This window comes from Delphinus delphis, chromosome 14 (assembly GCF_949987515.2).
Source record: "Delphinus delphis chromosome 14, mDelDel1.2, whole genome shotgun sequence".
Classification (NCBI taxonomy): Eukaryota; Metazoa; Chordata; class Mammalia; order Artiodactyla; family Delphinidae; genus Delphinus; species Delphinus delphis.
In genome coordinates, this window is record NC_082696.1 from 20,750,138 (window position 1) to 20,771,706 (window position 21,569).

At 37.8% G+C, this 21,569-nt stretch overlaps 1 protein-coding gene across 3 annotated transcripts in view; it reads left to right on the top strand.

The window, feature by feature from the left end:
• The first annotated feature begins 5,698 nt into the window (after positions 1-5,698).
• PLAGL1 (PLAG1 like zinc finger 1) overlaps positions 5,699-21,569 on the top strand; it is a 66,022-nt gene continuing 50,151 nt past the window's right edge. For all 3 annotated transcript variants that reach the window (XM_060029860.1, XM_060029859.1, XM_060029858.1), the window contains exons 1-2: positions 5,699-5,969; positions 10,243-10,312. The gene's annotated coding sequence lies outside the window, so the exon portion shown is untranslated. The remainder of the gene's footprint in view (positions 5,970-10,242; positions 10,313-21,569) is intronic.

Below are 21,569 nucleotides of genomic sequence, written 5' to 3' on the forward strand. Positions count from 1 at the left end.
TTGGTGTGGAGCACGGGCTCTAGGCGTGCGGGTTTCAGTAGTTGTGGCACATGGGCTCAGTAGTTGTGGCTCGCAGTCTCTAGAACGTGGGCTCCGTAGTTGTGGCGCAAGGGCTTCGTTGCTCTGCGGCATGTGGGATCTTCCCGGACCAGGGCTCGAACCCGTGTCCTCTGCATTGGCAGGTGGGTTCTCAACCACTGCCCCTCCAGAGGAGTCCATGTATAAGTCTTTGTGTAGACGTGTTATTCTCTTGGATGAATACCTAGGAGTAGAATTGCAGGGTCATGCAGTAAGTGTATGTTTAACGTTATATGAAGCTTTCAATCAGTCTTCCGGAGTGGTTGTACTGTGTTATGTTCCCACCAACAGTGTCTGAGAGTTCTCGTTTTCTCCCTTGTTGGCAACACTTGGAATTGTCAGTCTTTTAAGCTTTAGTCATTCCAGTTGGTATGGATGGTATTTCACTATAATTTTAATTTCTGTTAGTCATTGAGGAAATGATGTTGAGAGTCATTTATGTGCTTATCGGCCGTAGATATGTCTTCTTTGGTGAAGTGTCTTTTCCAGTCTTTACACATTTTCATTGCGTTGTTTATCATTGAGTTGTATGAGTTCTTCAAATACTCTAACAAGTTCTATGTTAATACTTTTTTTTAAAAGATTTTTTTTTTGATGTGGACCATTTTTAAAGTCTTTATTGAATTTGTTACAATATTGCTTATGTTTTATGTTTTGGTTTTTTGGCCATGAGGCATGTGGGGTCTTAGCTCCCCGACCAGGGATCAAACCCACACCCCCTGCATTGGAAAGTGAAGTCTCAACCACTGGACCACCAGGGAAGTCCCACAAGTTCTATGTTAGAGATATCCATTGTGAATATTTTTCTCCCAGTATGTGGCTTGACTTTTCAATTCCTTAATGCTTTCTTTTGAAGAACAGAAGGTTTTATTTTTGGTAAAATCCAATTACCAATTTATTCTTTTGTGGTCATTGCTTTTTGCATCCTAACCAAACAATCTTTGCCTGTTCCTATGTTTTCTTCTGGAATGGTGCTGTCAAACAGAAATTATGTGAGCCACACATGTAACTTTTTCTAGTAGCCACATTAGAAAACTAAAAAACAATTGGAGTTAATTTAAATCATATATTCTATTGAAACCAGTACGTCCAAAATACTTTCATTTCAACATGTAATCAGTATAAAAATTATTAATGAAATAGTTTACATTCTTTTTTATCCTAAGTCTTTGAAAGCTGGAGTATAGTTTATCCTTACAGCACATTTCAGTTTGGACCAGCCACATTTCAAGTGCTCAATAATATGGCTAGTGGCTACCATATTGGACAGGGCAGTAACAGAAGCTCCTGCTTATTTTTTTTAGGTCTGTGATCTAATTTTTGTGTATGATGTTAAGTGTAAGTTTTTTTTTTTCTCCATACAGATAACCAGTTCCCATACGACTTATCTTTTTCCCATGGAATTATGTTGTTTCTTTGCCCCAAATCAATAGATCATATTTGTGGGTCTATTTCTGGACTTAATATATGTTTCCATTTATCCTTAAGCCAGTATGATCCAGACTTGATTATTGTAGCTTTGTAGTAGGCCTTAAAATCAGTTAGTGTAAGTCTTCCAACTTTGTTTCTCTTTTTCATTTTCACTCTTCTACGTTCTTTTCACCTCCATGTAAAGTTTAAAGTCAGCTTGTCAATTTCCACAACAAAGCTGACTGTGAATTTGCCTATTATAAGAGGGTTGAAAGATGGATCCCCAAGAGATATATCCACATACTAATCCCTGAAACTGTGAATGTTACCTTATTTGGAAAAAAGGGGTCTTTGCATATGTAATTAAGTTAAAGATCTTGAGATGAAGAGAGATCATCCTGAGTTATTCAGGTGCATCCTAAATCCAATGACAAGTATCCTTATAAGATAGACGCACATGGGAGAAAACACACGACACTCATAGAGGAGAAGGCGATGTGAAAATAGAAGAAGGCAATGTGAAAATAGAGGCAGAGATTGGAGTGATGTGGCCAGAAGCCAAGGAAGCCAAGGAAGCCAAAGAATGCCAACAGCCACCGAAAGCTGGAAGAGGCGAGGAAGGATTCACCTCTAGAGCCACTAGAGGGAGTGAAGCCTCGCTGACACCTTGATTTCGGACTTCTGGCCTCCAGGACTGTGAGAGAATACATTTCTCGTTTTAGCCACAAATTTATGGTAGTTTATTGTAGCAACCATAGGAAACAAATACATCCAGTATCAGGTTGAGGAAGTTCCATTCTTTTCCTAGGGTTTTTTTTTTTTTTTCCAAGAATGGGTGTTGGATTTTGTCAAATGCCTTTTCTGCATCAACTGAAAAATCTTTTTTCCTGCTATTTTGTTAACATGGTCATAATCTATATAGACTCTCTACTTTCATTGTATTAATTTTAGTATGATCATAGCTGTTACTCCAGTGACACCTATTTGTGAAAGTGTTGGGTCCTAACACATTGTTTCAAATGGTAAATATGTCAGCATGGATCTTCTCGCTTTATATTTGCTAAAGACATTTTAGGAAGTCATTGAAGAGTCGGGAGAACAAAACTGTATCTCAGAATACTTGGAAGAGAAAAACCATGATCGTAAAATTTATTCTGAATGGTTCTCTATAACAGGGACCACGCTGGTAACTCACTGGTCCAATTTGGCCTTGAGAGATACTTCAGTTGGCTTCCATAGTGCTTCCAAAATTAAGGAATTTTATATTGAAACACTATATACCATGCTTTTCCTGAAAATTATATACACTTGGCAATGCTGGCCTGAGCTGTATAGAATCTGCCCCTTACACAAAGAATGATCTTTTCACTTTACTATAATCCTGCTCTTTTTTGTTTTAAACTCCATAGAGCTTTGAGTTTACAACCTTTGCTCTAGAACCTTTGTTGGGGCACATTGTAATGCCAAGGCATGTGTCACTGAGGGAAGGCCTGGAGAAAAGGAGGGTGTCACAGTTGCCAGATCAAAATATTCATGTTCCAAGAGAACTTTGTGGAAATAACCTAAAGGTAAAAAAGGATTTTCATATAATTCATTACCAACAGGAGAGACAGTCTGACTGATGACTTGTGGATAAAGGTGGGACAAAGAAGCACTAAAAAAAAAAAAATCAAAATCAAACCCCTAAACCACACAGAGAAAACAGCAAAAAACTAACAAACAAAATCCTCACCTACCGCAACCAAAGAAGTACAACCTTATGATGTAAAATGTGAGAAGTGATGGCAAAGCAAAGGTGCCAAAGAGTCTGCAGGTGTGTGGTGTCTATATTCCTCCACCCCGCTGCAAGACATACTGAGGAAAAAGATGATCAGACCAAATCCTGAGAATTTTCACAGATGTCCTCCAACTGGGAAAGAAGTCAGTGACATCCTTGTGAAACATCAGGGAACCTTTACATACCACTGTTGGATCTTGACCAAAGCAGGACAGTTTGCCACCTTCTGGGGTACTGTGCTGAACTGGGCAAATGAACTGACGCTTATAGGCATGGAATATACCCTTGGCTGGCTTGAAGGTGGACTGGTGAGGACTTAAAGGAACCTCAGAAGTGATGGCTGATTTTCCCCAGCAAGCTCTGTATTCAGCTTCAATCAGAGTTCTGCAATCCCCCATCTACCTAAAACCCTCAGGTCACAGAAAAGGTAGATAGAAACAACACTCAGCCCTAAAACTGAAGCTCTGGATAGGGAAGACAAACACATCTCAGGTGAAGAGGAAAGTGCACCGGGAATGCACTCTCAGTATGTTAGTGCAAAAACAAGGTCTGTTGTTAACGTTTAAGGATAAGCAAGATAAAAGATATGTCACAGCTGTTGTATAAACATGTTATAACATGGGAGATGGGGGTGAGAAGCAAGGAAAATAGCATGCAGAAGACAGATGAAGAACCAAGTCTGGAAGAAAACCCAACAAAGGAACAGAAATTTATATTCCTTTTATGTGTTTGACTCAACAGAAAAAATAGTATGATTTCACAAAGTAGTTCAAGGACAATATGAGAATGTGATGAAAAAGGAAATTGCATAGCTGAGAAAATCGATTTTCAAAAGAACATAATTTTAATCCAATAAGCTAGAAAAACCAATGAACAGAATTTTTTAGAGAATCACAGTGAATGCAAATCAAAAGAAGATGGATACGGAAAATAAAAATCAAGTATAAGAACAACTGGTGACTGTGAAGTAGAAAAGCCAACCAATGAAAGATAAATTTATTCAGATATATAATATGAATGGGATACTATACTAAGAAGAATGGAATCTGTAAGTTAAAATATCATACTGTATACTCGGGGGAAAAAAACTGATACAGAATAATTGACACTGAGACATAGCCCAGTTAAGGATATAGAGGGTACTTTAATGATAAAGAATTCTTCAGGCATCCAAGCAGAAAAATCAAATCACCTCCCAGGGAAAATCACATAGGATTCAGTTCTCTCCACAGAAATCTATGATGTCAAAAATCAGTGAAGCAGCTACCTTCTTTTTCTGTTAGGTGTTGAAGGAAGGTGTGAATCCAAAATATTTGCCTTGCTCCGTTTTTTTGGTTGTTGTTTTTTTAATGTGTAGAGATAAAAAGCAGATAAAACATTATAAGCGCTCCTTAAGAAAACAACTTGCAAAAGAGCAGTCCATCGAGCAATGAATAAAAATAATTCAGGAACGGATATGTTATGATGAACACTGAATTCATTTAAGTATAGAATTAAGACTGACCATCTGGGAGAATAAGGTGGTGGAGCAGTTGTAAATGTACTAAGCGCTGGTAAGCCAGAAGTAATACAAGCGATGGAAATCCGGAGATAGCGGTGAAGATTGATAGAAGTGTGAGATGTTCTTATATCATATTTCAGAGCTATGGGACTGTCTGAAACCTGTAGTGAACTCCATGTTACATTAAGGCCTAGAAACATTTAAGTCTTTTTACTTAGTGTTTACAGGCCTCTTTTAGGGACGTGTATCTTGTAGGGAAGAAAGCAACCGCTGGAGATTTGCTTGTTTCTTTTTCTTAAATCCAAAGAACATTTTAAAATTACTTAAAGCATACGCAGAATGATTCCACAGCTATAAAATAATTTCCGTCTAATCTTTCTGCGCCTTAGTCTCTGCAGCTATAAGACCGGGAGGAGCAGTTTTGCTCACTAGGTGGTCGTGAGGATTACGTTTATTTACCTGTGAAGTGCTTAGCACAGTGCCTGGCTCACATTCAGTGGGCACATTTAGGCTGCCATGATTTCCACGCGGCACGAATAGGAGAATAGGAGGTAAGTTTGGCCTATTGCAGTGTTCTCCTAGCATCTGTCGTGTTTCTCATTTATGATTTGGCTCTGGGCTGTTCATCCTGGTGGTGACTTAAGTGAACAGCCCCCGATACGGTACGGGGCTTCGGGCTGGTTCGGGTCTACCTGCGCCAGCTCTGCACCTGGGCGACCTTGGCTTAGCCCACACGGATGACTCAATCGGCCAGGCGTCTGGGCGCCTGTCCTCTTCCTCCGCCCAGGCCGCCGACCCCCTGGCTCCCCAGCGGGGCCTCCTCCTGCCACGTGACGCCCCCGCCAGGGGCCCCAGCGCCCTCCTCGCGGACGCGCCGTTCCGGCTCCCGGGCTCCGCCTGTGCGCGGCCTCCTCGGCGCAGCCATCCTCGCGGCTGCCGAGGGCGGCAAAGCCCACGGCATCTGCCATTTGTCATTCAGCCCGTCGGTACCGCCCCGAGCCTTGATTTAGACACGTCTGGGGCGGATTCTGGCCTCACTCTCCTGGCGGACAGACGGACGGACGGACGGGGCGGCTCTCCTCCCAGCCCGGCGGACCGCGGGCCTTGGCGCGCGGGGCGCTTCCCCGGGTCGCCGTCATGGCCGCGGAGGCGGCGCGCCCGAGCTGCCGCGCCTGAGTTCCGGGGGGCTCCGGACCCCGCAGGGTAGGTGTAGGGGGCTCGCGGCCGCGCTCGGGGGCCGTGGGGCCGCGGCCGGCCTGGGGACGGCGGGGTGGCGGCGTTGCCGCGGAGCGAGGACCGCGCTGGGCTCCGTGCCGCGCTCGGGAGGGTGTGCCGGTGCCGACGCGCCGTGTACGTGACGGGGTCCGGGGCTCCTCGGGACGAAGTGTGAAACTCTGACGAATTGTCACCGGGCAAGCCAAGTCGGCTCGAACAACAAATTCTTTCGCCTGGTCGTTTTTAATGCCACTTTTTGAAGCGCTCGTGTATAGTTGGTATGCGGTAAATAGACCTCGGTTTTTGAAACCTGGCAATCTAACCTTGCTAAAAGGCCAGGAAAAAAGTCTGTGAAAAGTAATAATGTGACTAAACATGAAATGTTTGCGTTTACATTCATTATGGAAAATGTGACTCGCTTTATGCTTTAGTATTAGGGACCCTATCAGGTATGCTCTTAAGACTGTTTTAAAATGTGGGCTCTTAAAATTTTCCTAGGATAACTGATAATGCAACTTCGGTTATTTAGTCTCAGCATCAAACTTTAGGGGCAGTGCTGGGGTTTTTTTACTTCTTAATAAACATACTCCTGTAATTTGGACTTTTTTTTCCCCCAACAAATGTGTTACTTTTATGTTTTAGGAAACCAATAAAAATTAAAAATAGAAACACTCAGCTTAGGTCCTCCTTCTTCCAGGAATCCTTCTCTAACCCCTCCCTCCCCAGGCAGGATCGGAGGCCCCTCCTGTGAGCTTTCTGGGGCCTCACTGAGGTCCTGGTCCCTTATGTCCTGCCCCCCCGCCCCCCCCCCCCACTGTGTATTAACCCATCAGTCTCGCTCGGAGCCCAGTGGATACTTAGCACATGGTAAGTGATTAATACTGTTTAACGACCAAAGGAAAAGATAAAACGAGCTGATGTTTCACAGTTTTTAGCTCTGAAGTTATAGAGTGGTAAATTAGATAAGAACATTTACTTAAAGTTAAGGATCTAGAAAAGTTGACAACATCCGACGTCCGTGCTGCACGTCCTAGCAGTTCCACTCCTGGGTATTTATCCTGTAGCATGATGTTTTTCAAAGCTTGAAGCCCATTTAGTGGGTCGTGAAATCAGTTAAGTGGATAAGGATCAGAATTTGTAAAACACGAACTAACAGAATAGAAAATATCAGAATGTGTCTCAGGTCATAGGGTATTTGCTTCATGAAACTTTTCTTTTTTCTTTTTTTCCCTCAGTTTTATACACACACAGATGTGTGTCATGATGTAAAACGTCATTCCTCAGTATGAGTCATGGTCAAAAAAGTTTGAAAGCCACTGCCCTAGATAAATTTTCATACATATACAAAAGCAGACGTGTACAAGAGGGTTTGCTATAGTGTTATTTGTAAAACCCCAAAGCTGGAAGCGACCTTCATGTCCATCTGAAGGAGGAAGATAAATTATACTACAGTCATAAAATGGAACCCACCCAGTTCAGTGGTGAATGAAGTAGTTTTGTGTCTTAACACAAATGCGTCTCAATAATGTTGAGCCAAAAAAAAAAAAAAAAAACAAGTTGCTGAAGACTACCATCTATGTGAAATTCAGAACCTGGTGAAATAAAGCTGTTGTTAGGGGTGCATGTGTAGGCATTAAAAATAGTAAAGAAAAATTGTAAAGAAATTAATACCATAAAAATCAAGTTAGTGGTCACCTCCTGGGGATGAAGAGGGGGAATATGAATGTGAAGGGACACACTGCAAGGTTCTGGGATGCTGAAAATGCCTTTATCTCCTGACCTGGGCAGTGGTGACATGGGTGTTTGCTTTATAACTCTCTGTTAAATGCTACATATAATGTCTGTATATTAAATTTCCCCCGAAGTATATTAAAATATGGGTGTCACAAAATGAAGAAACCTGAAGCTGTCCAGCTTTTCTTTAAAAAAAAGAAAAGTGATGATCAGGAAGAGGTACCTAGGGAATTTAAATAATATCAAAACTCTGTTGTGGATGCATCAGTGTTCATTAAATTTTTTTTTAAATCTTTAATAATTTTTTTAATATTTAGAAGAAAATAAAAATCACAGATAATACTGTGAACATTTTACTGTGCTTGCTTTCTGAAAAACGACTTTTACGTATTTTTTACAAAATTGAAATTGTTTCATATAGAATACAAGCTAAAATCAAATTCTTTATTAAAAAAATTAATTACTGAAAAGTATATGAAAACATAACAGACCTTCATTGACCTTCATCAAGGAGTTTAAAATGCTAACCTAACATGCTGTTATATTTACTTCAACAATTTCAGTTCCTCAGTCACTCTAGGCCACATTTCAAGTGCTCAGTAGCTGCATGTGACTAGTGGCTCTTATATTTTATTATGCTGTATTATTTTATATTGTGCTATATTATATAACAATATTTGCATCATTGCAGAAATTTCTATCAGAAAACATTGTTCAAGATACAAACCCTTTGTTGGTTATATAAACTGCAGACAATATTTTCTTTGTGCTTTTGTGTCTTAAGATGTTCTTTACTATTAAGGAAATATATTTTGAAAACGTTTTCTAAAAGTTTTAAAGTTTGCATTTTTTACATTTAGTTCTTTAATTTGCCTGACATGTATATGTATATATAGGTGAACATATTTTATTTATGCAATGAGATCAAGATTAATGTGTTTGCTTTTTCCCATGTGGTAATTGTCCCAGTACCAGAGATTTGCAGTGCCACCTCTGTCATATACATATTCCCAGAAATGCTTGGGCTCATTTCTGGATTCTGTACTCTGGTCATTGATTTGTCTCTTTCTGCAAATACTACCAGTTTTTATTTTCTTTTGTTTTATATGTAGTATATTTTTCAGTTCTAAGAGTTAAAAAATTTTTTCATTATAATTTTTTTTCTTATCCTCTGAGATTTTTAGAAGTATTTTCTAGTTCCAAATGTGGAAAGTTTTATGAGTTATCCTTTTGTTATTGATTTTTTAACTTGCAGTGTAGTCAGCAAATGAGGGTTCTATGCTACCGATTCTTTGAAATTTAAGAATTGCTTTACGGCCTCATGCTTAGCTTTTCAACTGCTCCTTGAATGATTGAGAAGAATATATATTCACAGACTTTTGGGGCAAGGTAGGTATATGTCTTAGATGAAGCATAAATACTGTGAGGTTCAAATCGTTTTTAACCTTACCAATTTTTTGGTTTCTTTGATCTGTCAATTACTGAGATTGGTGTAATAAAAATATCACAGTAAAATAATGAATTTTCTCAATTTCTTCTTATAGTTCTGTCAACTTTGCTTTATAAAAGTTGAAAGTACGTAGAAGTTTGGAATTGCTCTTTCTTCTCTGTGCATTGGACCTTTTGTCATTCTATAGTGACGCCTCCTCACCCAAATGCCTGTTAACCTTAAAATCCATTTTGTTTTATAATCTCCTAGTCACACCTTTCCCTTAGTTAGCATTTGCTTAGAATATTTCTTTCAAATAGGTAAAACCTCATAGTTTTTTCTAATCCACTCTGACAATTTGTCCTTTAACTGGGTCTATCAGTCCAATTAAGTTTAGTGTAATTACTGATATATTTAGGATGAAAGTTAGCATTACCTTTTAGGGTTGTTTTTATCCTGTCTTACTGGTTTTTTCCTCTTCTTTGCCACCTTTTGGTTTTTTTCTTATTCCATTTTCCTTCCTCTTGACTAATATGAAGGTTACAAATTTACTTCTTTTAGTGGTTTCTTTCAAAATTTTAATATACTAACTTAATATAAAGTTTATGAATTCTTGTTTTTTTTAAAATTCTTGTTTTGAATAATTCAAGAAGCATGAGTTGCCTTGACACCAGTTAATCTCCCAGCTTAAATGTTGTTGTCTTCCAGAGTTTAGTTCCATTTTGATTTTTTTTTCCTATAAATTTGACATCACTGTTTTTTCTTTTCATGAATTCTTTGTCATTCCTCCTTGCATCTCAGATCTTTCTTTTCTTCTTCCTCAAATATATATTTTACAAGCTTGTTTATTAAGGGACTGTTGATGGCAAATGTTATCTGAAAATGTCTTTATTTTGCATTCATTCTTGAATGATGATTTTGTTAGACATATAGTTCCAGGTTGGCAGTATCTTTCTCAGCCCTTTGGAGGTGACATTCCATTGACTTCTACTTTCAATGTTAGAATTAGTTCAAATAACTGTTATTGGTTGGTAATTTGTCTTTTTTTTTTTTTTTTGGCCTGATTTTAAGATCTTCTCTTTCTTTTGTTTTCTACAGTTTTATGACAGAGCGTGTCTAGATGTGGACATTTCATTTATCCTGGATTTATTGTGTTCCTGTCTCTAAGGTTTGTTTTTCATCAGTTCTCGAAAGTTTTATCTTTTATGTCTTTCAATGTTGCTTGTCATCCATTTTTCCCATTCTTTCCTTTAAGAACTCTGATTAGACTTCTGTTAGACTTTGTCATTCTGTCGTCCATGTCTTTTAATCTCACTTTTATATATTATACATATTTTTGACCTTGTTGAATTGTAGATAATTTCTTCAGATCTGTATTCTGATCTTTGTCTAATTTTTGTTTTCTTCTTCACATTGAACTATAATTTAAAAACAATGAAGACATAAGAATAAAATGTATGGCTTGATGAAATTTACATATGTATATGCCTGTGTGATCACCACCCAGATAAAGAAACAGAGCATTTTCATCCCTGCAAAAGTTCCCTCCTGTCTCTATCCATAGAGCCATTCCTCTCCCCTAGTCAACTATTCTCCTCACTTCTATCACCATAGATTATTTTCACGGGTTCTTGAACTTCATATAAATGGAATCATATAGTTTATTCTTTCTATATTTCTTTTCTTTTGTTCATGCACATTGCATGTATAAGTTGCAAGGGATGACAAACTGTGGGCCAATTCCAGCCCATAACATATTTTCATATATGAAATTTTATTGTATATAGCCATGTCCATTCAGCAGAGTTGGGTAGTTATAACAGAGACCATATGGCCCATAAAGCCTGAACTATATATTATATGACCCTTTACAGAAAAAGTTTAGTGATGTATCTTCTATAGTATTGCATTATAAGGATATACCACAATTTATCCTTTTTTCTTGTTGATAAGCATGGGAGTTGTTTTCAGGTTTTGGCCATTATAAATAAAATTGCTATGTGTGTTCTTGAAACTGCCATTGGTGAATGTATATACTCATATCTCTTGGATATATACCAAGGAGCTGAATTGATGGTCTTTGGGTAAGTTGATTGCATTTCCATGAATATTAATAATGTTGAACATCCTTTTATATCTTTTATGGCCATTCAGATTTCTCTTATGAAGTGCCTGTGTAAATCTTTTGGCCACTTTTTTGAATTAGGCTATCTTTTTGTTAGTGATTTTTAGTTCCTTATGTATTTTGAATAGGAAACCTTTATCAGATACATGTTTGCAAGTATTTTCTACCTGTCTGAATTTGCCTACTTAGTCTATTAATAATGCCTTTGGATGAACAGATTTGTTTTTATGAAGTCCAGTCTATCAGTGTTTTTTTTGGGGGGGGCGGGGGTGGGTGGAGGGTGGAAGGTTAGTGCTTTTTTGTACCCTGCCCACAGAATTCTCTTCCACCTTCGTTGTTGCCCTCCATCAAGGTCCTGAAGACATTTGCTTATTGTTTTCCATCAGAAGCCTTATAGTTTTAGTCCTCACAGTTGGGTCTTTGATTTATCTACAGTTGATTTTGTGAGGCAGGGGTCAGTATTTATTTTCCAGGTGGTCATCTAGCTACTCTACACATTTATTGAAAAGATTTTACTTTTTCCATTGAATTGCAGTGGGACCTTTGTTAAAAATGGATGATCACATATTTGGGTCTGTTCTGTACTCTAATCTGTTCCACTTAAACTATTTATCAATTCTTTCATCAGTACTGCACTTTCTTAATTACCATAGTTTATACTAAGTCTTGACATATAGTACTGTAAACCCTCCAGTTTTGGTCTTCTTAAGGATTGTTTTAGCTATTTAAGTGCTGTGCATTTCCATGCACATTTTAGAATGAGCTTGTCAACATCTATTTAAAGAAAAAGTCTACCAGACTTTTGACTGGGATTGCATTGACTCTGTAGAACAACTTTAGGAGAATGGACATCTTAATAGAATCTTCCAATTTATGAACATGGTAAATCTCTTAATTGAATAAGTTCTTCAGTTATTCTTAGCACTGTTTTATGTTTTTCACTGTGGAGGACTTACACACTATTAAATTTATTTCTAGCCACTTGACTTTTTTGATACTATTATAAATGGTATCTTTTTTTCAATTTTATTTTCCAACCATCTTGCTAGTATAGAAATGTAATTGATTTTTGTATATTGAGCTTGTACTTAGTGACTGTGCTAAATTCACTTTTCAGTTCTGGTAGTTTGTAGATCTTTCTAAAGCTACAATCATGTCATCTGTTAAAAAAAAATTTTGTCTTTCTAATTTCTATTCATTTTTTTTCTTGCCTTATTGCACTGGCTGGAAACACTGGAACAGTATTTAACAGAAGTGTTAAAATGGACATCCTTACTTTTTCCTGATCTTAAGGGAGAATATTTCACTTTTAAGGATGATGCTTACTGTACATTTTTTGTAGATGCTCTTACCAGATTGAGAAATTTTTCTATTTCTGGTTTACTGAAATTTGTTTTCACAAGTGTGTACCAAAATTTAAAACTTTTAATTATGAAATAATTTTAAATTTACAAAAGAGTTGCAAAGGTAGTATAGAGTGTTCCTATATATGCTTCACCTAGCTTCCTCTAATGTTAACATTTTACATAACCATGATGCATTTGTCAGAATTAAGAAATTAACATTGGCACAATGCTATTAACTATAGACTTTATTCAGATTTCCCCAGTTTTCCCACCAATGTTCTTTTTCTGTTCCAGGACATAATCCATATACCACATTACATTTCCTTGTCACGTAATCTACTCTAATCTGTGACAGTTTTTAAGTCTTTTCTTGTTTTTCGATACCTTGCCACTTTTGAAGAGTAATGGCCATGTATTTTATACAGTGTCCCTCAATTTGGGTTTGTCTGATGTTTTCTCACAATTAGACTGAGGTTATGGACTTTGAAGGAAGAATACCACAGAGATGTTGTGTCATTGCATCATATCTGGGGGCACATGATATCCATATCAACACATTAACCTTGATTACACAGTTTAGGTAGTGTCTGCCAGACTTATCCATTGTAACAGTTCTGTTTTTCTTTTTTCACATTCAAGGGAAGGAGAGGGAAAAATATCAAATGATTTGTGAGTATATATTAAAACTACCATAATAGTTAATAAATATTCTGAGGGATTTATTTTGAGGTTGTGCAAATGTCCTGTTTCTCCTTAAAGTTTTGCTCATTAATTTTAGCATTCAACTGACCTTGCCTGTAGCAGTTATTATTGTGGTATTCTAGTGGTGATTTCCATTTCTTTTATTCTTTCTATGTTTATTAACTGGAATTCTGACTCGGGAACCAGCCTACCTGAGTTCAGCTCCTAGTTCTGCCCCTTCCTTGCTACAGTGTAATATTGGACAATTACTTAACTTCCCTATATTTCAAATTTCTCATCTATAAAATGTAGATAACAAGTGTCTACCATAGAAGGTTGCTGAGAGGATTAAAAGAACTAATATGTAGAAAGGGCTAAGAATTGTGCTTAGTGCCTAGGAAGTACTCATTGTTTTCTTTATTTCTTAATGTGGTAAGTTATTTTAATTATTTTAATAATTATACAAGTTATCTTATTATGAAATCATCTTGTACTCTTGGATAAAACTTACATATATGACCTGGATTTAATTTACTCTTTAATTTTTTTCATGTAATATTCATGAGTCATACAGCAGGTGTTCTTTTGCCACAGCAAAGGACACAATGAATGATAGATTCCTAAAAATATATATATAAATTACACAAGGGCTTAGCAACTGAGGTGGCAACATTCCTAACTTTCTAGAGCAATTTCTATCTGACTCTTTTGGTAAAGCTAGAGATAGAGATAGCTTTTGCAAATGAATCTTTTAAAATATTAAATTGAGCAAATTCAAAACTTGGCGTATATTGTGAAAAATGGCCACTCAGCAGGAAGGAAAAATGATTTTTAACTTTCCTACATGTTTTACCTTGAACATTGTATTATCGTAGAGGTTTCAATGTTTGGAATATTTAAAAGGATTCATTTGCCAACAGTATGCATTGAGCACTTTCAATGTGCTAGGCAATGTATTTTTCTAGTTTGGGATATGGTTTTTGCTCTTGGGGGAGCTTATGGGACAGTCAAGATCATTTTAAAAGTTGAAGTTAGGCCTACTTGAATCATTCAGGGAAACTCAATTTCTGTTACTTTTTAAGAAGTTGATAAAATTGAATTCTAATATCTTTGTTTTTTCCACTCCTCTCAGCATCTTGGATTAGGTCCTTATCATTCTATGCTATTTCCACCCATATTGAGATTTTCCTTCCCTTCCTATCATGTGTAATGACCACTGGAAAGAATCCTTCAGTGACATCCCAGGATTTGAGAAAACAGGTCCTTGACTTCTTAACCTGACAGTGGTCATTTTTCTATTTAGTCCCAAGTGGCTTTACTAGCCTTATAGTCTTACTCCTCAGAATTAGTCCAGCGGCACAAGTGGTCTTAACTACTCATTAGAACCTGAAGTCAGTGCACTGTTTTTGAGGCTATGCTTTTTCTTGCCAGGAAATGCTCTTGGCAGGCTATGCTTGTTCATGCCATTTCCTCTGTCTTAAGTGAATGTCCCAAAAATCTTCTAGGCTCTGTTCAGAGAATACTCACTCCACAGTCCTACTAGCTAGATAGGAACCCTGTAATTTGTAATCTATAGCCCTTGTTAAAATATTTCCTTCATCACCAATCTTTATATCTAAATGTCACTTCCAGTTGGTCAGGTTCTTAGAGATGGGGTTCCAGTACTTGCCATGGTACTTTGCATACAAAGAGCTATTGCTAAATAGCTACCACTCTTAAATACCTGCTGTAATCGTGCTACAATTTTGCAAAGTGTTATTGTCTCTCTTTTAAGTTGTGAAGAAACTCAGTATCAAAGAGATTAAGAAACTTGCCCAACACCAGTATAGTTAGTAAGTGGCAAAACTGGTCTGTCTGATTCAAAAGCTCTTGCGATTTCTTGTATGTCATCCCACCTTGGTACTAAAAATAAATAGTTAAATAAAATTATTAAACAGATGTATTTTTGGTGAAACACATCATTGAAATTGCTTCACTTACATTACTAATATGCTACTTGGAGTCATCGTTTCAGTGACTAAGTTAGTTGCTGTGGACTAACCGATGTACTCCTATTTTCTTTGGATTTTCCTTCCAAGTTTCCATTGATACTAATGAATAAGGTTTGATAATCTAATTTTAGCTTATTTTGGGGGTAAGTGAAATAGAAACTTAAGCACAATTTGTTTTATTTTGAAGAAGAATATTTTGCATTTGCTTAATAACTTTTACTAGGTAAAAATAGTCTGCTTGTCTTTTGTGAAGTACTTTTTCTATTGAGATGTAAAATACATGGGTGTGGGGCGAGCATATAAAGTGTGCCAATCTTAAATAAACAGCTTGATGATTTTTCTAAAAACATACTACCTGTATAATTACTGCATGAAGATAGACAATATTACATCCATCTAGAAAAAGCAAATTCTCTCACGCACCTCCTAGCCAGCACCTCCCCAGAAGTAACACCCTTTTGATTCCCATCACTCTAGATTAGTTTTGTCTCTTCTTGAACTTTAAGGGTAACCAAGTAGTATGTACTTCTTCGTGTCTGACTTCTTTCATTCAGCATAGTTGTTTTGAAATTTATCCATGCTGATGCATGTATAGTTTATTCTTTCTTTCTCATATATATTTTTTCTGATTAGCATTCCATTCTATCAATATACCACAATTTGTTTATTCATTCTGTTAATAGATGTGTGGGTGTGTTCTGATTTTGGCTATTATAAATAAAGCTGCTATGAATAGTCATACACAGATGTTTTGGTGGACATTTGTAGTATTTCGCTTGGGAACATATGTAAGACTAGAATTAAGTCACAGAACAGCCGTGTATTTAGTTTCAGTGAATTCTGCCGAACAGTTTACCAACAGTGAATGAATAAATGGACACTCCTGGTAGCAGTGAGAGTTACAACTGTAGTTCCACATTTTCGCCAGCACTTGATATTATTATTTTTCATATTAAGCCCTCTGGTGGATGTGAGATGCTGTCTCATGGTTTTCATTTGCATTTCCTTCATTATTAATAATGTTGAGCACCTTTTCACGTGTATCTTGGCTAATTTGGTAAGGTAAAAACAGATACATTTTTTGGAGCAGTACTTGTTTAAGTCTTTCACACATTTTTATTGGGTTGTTTGTCATCTTATTGATTTGTAGGAATTCTTTGTATTCTGGAAAATGTCCTTTGTTGGATGTGTATATTGCAAATAGCTTCTCAGTCTGACTTTTCTGTTTTCTCTTTTAGTGATGTTTTTTCAGGAACGGTTCTTAATCAAATCCAGTTTATCAATTTTTTAAATAGTTACTGTGTTTTGTATCCTGCTTTAGAAATCTTTGTCTGTTCCACAGTCATGAAGGTATTCATTTTCCATTCACATTTAGGTCTGTGATCCATTCTATGATCTATCTCAGATTTTTGTTTTGATGTGAGATAAGGGTCAAGGTTCACTTTTTTCAGTATAGCTGCCCTTTTAAAATTCAGAGATTATATTACAAAGGAATAAGGGAAGAACGGATATCGGGGAGAATTGGCTGTCGTTGCCGTAGCTTCTATTTGTATGCACTTTGTAAGTGCTTGATATTTGATTAACTCTCAGCTACCTCTAATGGCAGCCTCATAATCAGAAATATAGGCCTGTGATAGAAGACTTTCCCAGATCTACTTAACAGGAAGAGTACCAAGTAGTGACGGGGTTAGCTACTTCTTAGTGAGACCAATGTTCGAATCTTTAGTTAAAATTCCTCTCAAATTACCAGTGTTTCTTCTTTATATGGCACTGTTGCCATCATAGCAGTTGGGAGGTAATGAAATCCTAAATCAAGAAAATCTAAAGAAAGACGTGGCTCCCCAGGTCTTACAATAGAGTGGACTATGGTGGGAGGGAGACCAAATGCAACATCTTTTCGTCTTGGTTAGCTCCTAAACATCTCTCATCCTTTATATTTTGGAAAAGAGACTGGAGGTCTAGATTCCAGGTAATTTTTTTTAATACATTTATTTATTTATTTATTTATTTATTTTTGGCTGTGTTGGGTCTTCGTTTCTGTGCGTTTCTCTAGTTGCGGCGAGCGGGGGCCACTCTTCATCGTGGTGCGCAGGCCTCTCACTATCGCGGCCTCTCTTGTTGCGGGGCACAGGCTCCAGACGTGCCAGCTCAGTAGTTGTGGCTCATGGGCCCAGTTGCTCTGCGACATGTGGGATCTTCCCAGACCAGGGCTCGAACCCGTATCCCCTGCATTGGCAGGCAGACTCTCAACCACTGTGCCACCAGGGAAGCCCCCTAGATTCCAGGTAATTTTACTGTTGGTTACCACTAATGCAGTTAGTAGATGCAGATTTTTCATTTCATAGGAAGTATTTAGTATTGCTAGACCTTGAAACAAAAGGTCTCTGTTTGATAATTAAGGCTTGGACCCACCCAGTGTTGAGTGTCCTTCCTTTTTTCATTCCTGGGGGAAAATACTCTGAAATATCCTAGAAGGGTAGATGTATTAGTTTGCTTGGGCTGCCATAACAAAATACTACAGGTTGGGTGGCTTAAACAACATAAATGTACTCACAGTTCTGGAGTCTGGAAGTCCAAGATCAAGGTGCTAGCAAATTTGGTTTCTGATGAGGCTCTCTTCCTGACTTGCAGGTGGCTGCCTTCTTGCTGTGTCTTCACATGGCCTTTCCTCTATGCACTGAGTGTGTGCATGGAGAGAGAGTGGTCTCTGGTGTCTCTTTGTCTTCTACTAAGGTCACCAGTGCTATTGGATTAAGGCTTCATCCTCAACCTCATTTAACCTTAATTATCTTTCTAAAGGCTCTATCTTCAAATACAGTCACATTGGGGGCTTCAACATAGGAATATTGGGGGGCACAATTCAGTCCATAACAATGGGTTTTCTAGAAATGCATGCAGCAGTAAAATATTGGGACTGAATATAAACTGCTTTAGTGTTCATGCTGCTTTCACTCTCTGCCATATATTTCATAAGAATAACCAGAGTTTTCATAATGCAATTAGTTTAGTTTAGCTCCTGCTGGAGATTTTGAGAGCTTGTGTGAAGTAGAGCTGTTGTGTTAAATCTGTCTGTACTTCTGTGAAGCGTGAAGTCAGTGTCATATGTTTTAGGGGTAATACCGTGTCACATCAAAGAGATGTTTAACTGCAATCTAGAGAATTGTTTTTAAACATCTGGGGAAAGATGTTCATATTCTCAGAGGATGTGATGTAGAGCATCATTCACTGTGACATTTTAAAAATCTGTAGTATATAGGAAAATTGTTGATTTTTCTGATACCTTTCTGGGATTATTAAGATAATACAGATCCGTCTTTGGATGTTGCAGATTATAAATTTTGCCAGTACACTTTAGGAATTTTTGTTTTGTTTTGTTTTGTAGTGACTTACCTGTTTCAGTTAATCCCAGTTTTTTTTTTTCCCACATTGTCGAAGGAGTAGATGATGGAAAGCATTCTAGTTTTAAAGCGTAAACATGTTACTCAGATTTTTAAAAATTAGAGTAGATGGTATCTTGTGTGTGTGTAAAAGAAGGAACGTTTGATTTCCTCTATTAGGTTGGCAATTCAAAATATCTTATAATCACCTAAATTCCTTGCCCCCTCTTATGCTTGCTTCAGTTAAAATAAGAAAGAGGAAGAAGAAACTTGTTGGTCCATGAGGTTGCAAGATTTTGAAGAGGAAGATTGATCAAAGGTTGTATATGTTGAAGTCCATGTTTATTCCGTGAATCTTATGTTGGAAGCTCTCAGCTGTTTAGAAGCCAGTATCCCAATTCCTGTAATTGTTTTTACAGGTAGAGAAAGTGATGTAGTCTTTTCCATATCTTGCCTGGGAAGATATGGAATTACCTGAATTACATATGTGTTGTTTTTAAATTGGAAACGTCAGACTTCACTGGCCAAATAGGACCCGAGACTACATAAAATCTTTGTGGAAGATTTAGGAACAGCTAATGTAGAGCTAATTCTAGTAAAGACAGCATCTGACCTCCCTTTTTGGCGCATGGACAGATGTATAATGGTTCCTCCTGAACTGTCACTTTCAGATCCCCGTTTTTAAGTAGGAAATGAAGTGAAATAAATAGAAAAGTTTTCCAAATGAAAAGGAGATCATAAATCTGTTAAAAGCAGGTGACTGTGGTAAAAACACAGACAGTATATAGTGGCAATAGTGAGGCATCCTAGAACTAGTAGAAAATCAACATAATAGAAGGAATTTGATATGAGCAGAAATCTAAAGCACAAGAGCACAATCTCTTTTTAGATCAGAAAGGAAGAACAGGATTTGATAGCTATAGCTTATAAATGCTATTTACATAATTAAAGAAAGAATGTATCTACTGGATATGTTTTTTTCCACAAGAGATTTGGTGGCATTTTTAACATGACCAAGTGAGAAAGATTTGATGACAGAAAAGACTGTTGGGTCCCCCAACATCTACATTGAGATGTAGAGTATGGTAAAGTTGGTTCCTCTGATTGGCAGCATTTGATACCACTGTCCATTAAAATCATTTAACTAACTTACCTTGTTTGGATTACACTAAGGAGCCTTGTGTATCACTCAGGAGAGGCTAGGTTATGCTATAGAACAAATGACTCCAAAAGCTCAATGGTTTAACACAATGAAAAGTATTAGTTTATTGTTTGCCTATGCCACATATCCAAAGTAGATTGGAAAAGGGAAACCTGGAAGACACACTGGAGTCACTGGTCCATAGCAATTTTGAAATCCCTCATGACAGGTATCATGACATGTAGGGGGACAAATATTTCTTAATTAGGGCCTGATTCTACCTTCTCGTTCATTGTTTTAAGAGGCCTGGATCTTCCCTTTGGAGGGTTCTTTCTTTTCTTTTCTCTCCCTTAGCCACATATGAAGTGGAGAGTAAAGAATTTGCTGAACTTGGGAACTGAGCAACTCTTTCTGCCCACTTCCTCCAAATAGAAGGTTGGGAACCAAAGTATCATTTTAAGACTTCAATTGATAAGCTGGTTCTTTGGCAGCATAATTCTCTCCAAAATCTAGAATTTTTCTTATCTGTTTCCAACGATTTCTATGTGCTAGTAAACACATCCCTAGTTTTTTCTTTTGTTTTGAGATATGGTTCTTAGATTTGCTGCCTTGATTTGCTTTCTCATTCCTGTAGCTCTCTTTCTTGACCCAAAGAAAGTTACTTTGGGACTCGCTTGCTTCTTTTGGAAATCTTTACCCTTAATCTCATCTTCTTCCTCAGTCTTTTTATCCATATAAATGACTTAGTGGATACATTATCTATCATTGCCCTGAGGCAATTTAATTAAAAAAAAAGATTTTCCTAGGCTTATGACCTTCAAAGTCTTTAAACTGTTAGTATGGGAGTTGAGAAGTATTTAGTTCTTTTTTGTTTGCGATATGTGGGCCTCTCACCGCCGCGGCCTCTCCTGTTGCGGAGCACAGGCTCCAGACGCACAGACTCAGTGGCCATGGCTCACGGGCCCAGCTGCTCTGCTGCATGTGGGATCCTCCCGGACCGGGGCACGAACCCGTGTCCCCAGCATAAGCAGGTGGACTCCCAACCACTGTGCCACCAGGGAAGCCCTAGTTAGTTCTTTTAATACTGCAAATCTGAAATGTCTGATCCTCTATTCCTCCACTTCTTGAAAACTGGATAGTCCTTTTTGGAGCTCATCTCTTTCTTGAATACCTTGCCAAATGCAGCCAATAACCAGTGCACTCTTCCAGTGTTTTGTTTTGTTACCTCTTCTAGGGCTGCAGTTTCATTAGGTAGGTGATCTGCCTCCCAAGGCACCAGAAGCAAATGCTTTACCAAATACACCACTGTATAAAATACGCCACTATCTTTCCAGCTCTTAAGATAATTTTTCTCACTGCTTCCTGACCACAAAACCATGGTCATGTGTTTTAGGTTTTTGCTAGAGAAGCATCCTACTTCTGGTACCAATTTCTATATAGTCAGGATGGGCTAAAGTTATCTGTGCTGATGAGCCATCCCCAAACCTCAGTGGCTTCACAGAAGAACAGTTTATTTTCTTGTTCACACTGAACATCCATTGTGGATTTGTGGGAGGCTCTACTCCATCCACACTGTCAGACTTAGGCCTGTGAGGCATCACCGTCCTGAGCTGTATGCTTTCTGAAATACTTGGTCTTCTCGATTTACGTGGTAAGGAAAGATAATATTAAATGGTCTTGTGCCAGTAATTAACTGTTTGTTGGCAGCCCAGAGCTAGTCACATGGCCCTGCCTAACTATAAGCAGGTAGAGAAGTCCAAGCAG